Genomic DNA, 2,311 nt, shown 5'->3' with positions numbered 1-2,311 from the left:
AATATATATGCTCTGTCCCTGGAATCAACTATAATTTTCTTTGATATTGCCCACATCAAAATATAAAGTATCTTTCACTTTAGTACTACCTTATAGCCTAAAACATGTTTATGATTGATTTTTATATATTGATATGCCCTCACATTGTTTTAATCCCTAAAATACCATAATTTGTACTTACATTTTATATAAGATGTCTATTCCATTATATTCTGAAATATCACACTTTAATCGGCGAGTAATCATAATCTATTTTCATATATATCTCTTTAATTTATTATTTATCTGTATATCTAGGTGAATATTGGATTATTTGGAATAAAATATTTATCTATTCGTTAAACATAAAAAAAATGTTACGTGCAATTTAAAAGGCTCATCCAATAAAAAATTGCACGCATTATTTGATATAAGTAGGCTTTATAAAATTCCTGTAAATTTATGGTCAACCCATTCCTTTATAAAAAAATAAATATTTAATTTGTTTTATATTTTTTTTTACATTTTATCGTCACGTAATAAATATATTTGAGATTGACTTTAAAATTAAAAAAAAGTTGCGTAATTAAATTTTTAGAACAATAATGACATAAAAAAAAATTAATTTGCCTAATTTGCGTTTGATGTCAATTCTCGCTTCTAAGCTGATTTTCATAAAGAAAGTATTTTTACCCGTCTAAAGCATTGTTTTTTACAACCCGTGTAAATCTATGGTCTATTCATATATTTCAGCAAGCATAAAACCAATAAACATTCATAAATATCTGTTATATAATATTACTAAAAATATTATTAAGCGTGCCATCTCGTTAAGGCAAAAAAAAGCTATCATAGAATCAAAAAAAATTAGCGTTTGATACATTATTAGTAATATATAATGAAAATCTAGAAATACATGATTTTAAAAACATACTTACACTCCTCACAGTGTGTCTATTCACTTACTTTTTGTACATTGGTTTTTAATTTTTCTATCCAATATATTTATTATATTGTGTTAAAAACGGCGCTTTTTATAAAATATAGCTGGGGCATATGTCTGTGTAATGTATAATTCGGATTTGGAAATTTTTTAGTGAAAATAATTTCTTTTGATAATAACTTATATACATTCTTCTGTATATTTTCGACTTTAAGTTTTTTGTAACTCTTGCCTTCTTTTCGAAGAAATTAATAACAATAAAGTTCAAATATAGCTTAAAAAATAATATTTTTTATTATTAGACATGTATTTTTTTTTTACTTTTATTACAGCATACTTTTGGACATCATAATTAAAATAAACCCAATAAAATTATGTTTTTCACCATAAAAAAATATCCAAGTTGGTTTGTAAAATTATTATAAAGTATAAGAAATTCTTTTCAGACTTATGTGACGGAGAAGGTTAGAGATCTATGTTTTTTTAAAATATCATCCAGTATATTTGATAACTCGTCTTACAATAGAATTATAAGCATTTTGAAGTCAATTTTTACAAATCAGGAAAGAAACTGCCTAGCAATATAATAAGAAAAATGCAAAATCTATAAGAAATCAACTTCGATTTATCGCTCGATAGTAATTCAAGATGTAAGTGCCAAGAGGTGAAAATAAAAAAGCTAATATGAATAAAGAGACAGCATAATAAAATTTTAGATAAAAAAGTAGCGATAGAAGAGGCAATAAATTATAATAAAAAGAAAAAAATTGAATAATAAATGAAAGATCTAAATATCAACGGATGAATAACCCCTTTTTAATTAAACTGAATACAGTTCTTTATATTGATGTAAGACAGAAAGAAATCGAGAAAAAAGGTGATGAAAAAAAAATAGTTAGATAATAAGAGAAAATGGGGGGGAGCAAATGATGTTACCGATTGTAAAATCTGTCATTTGAATTAAATGGAGAATAAAAAACACTAAAATTGTTTTTTACATATAAGAATTTGAAAAAAATGTACAATGTTCACCTATTTAGAGAGCTATAGAGTCATTAGGCATATTGAATTTTCCTACAAAAAAAGATGACCAGCATAAACCTCATTAATTCTAAAATTTCGACAGATTAAATTTTACATAGGATAATTTGTGAAATAATTGCTCCATGAAGAGACAATATGCTTATTCTCCGAAATAATGTCATAAATACCAGTTTGTTTTGTCAAAATATCCATGAAAGACTTACACAAGCAGGCCTTCTGATTAATGACTGATATACTACAGCTAGATGTAGAAAGACGTAAGCTTTTAGCGGAAAATAAACTTGTAACTGTACGCCAGATACAAGGAGCTAAAGAACAAGCTTTAAAAAACACGAATTTATACAA

Source organism: Rhyacophila brunnea, unplaced genomic scaffold (genome assembly GCF_057557595.1).
Source record: "Rhyacophila brunnea isolate RB1 unplaced genomic scaffold, BYU_Rbru_1.0 scaffold_184, whole genome shotgun sequence".
In the NCBI taxonomy this organism is placed as follows: domain Eukaryota; kingdom Metazoa; phylum Arthropoda; class Insecta; order Trichoptera; family Rhyacophilidae; genus Rhyacophila; species Rhyacophila brunnea.
The sequence above is the reverse complement of the archived record's forward strand: the minus strand, read 5'-3'. Positions refer to the sequence as shown.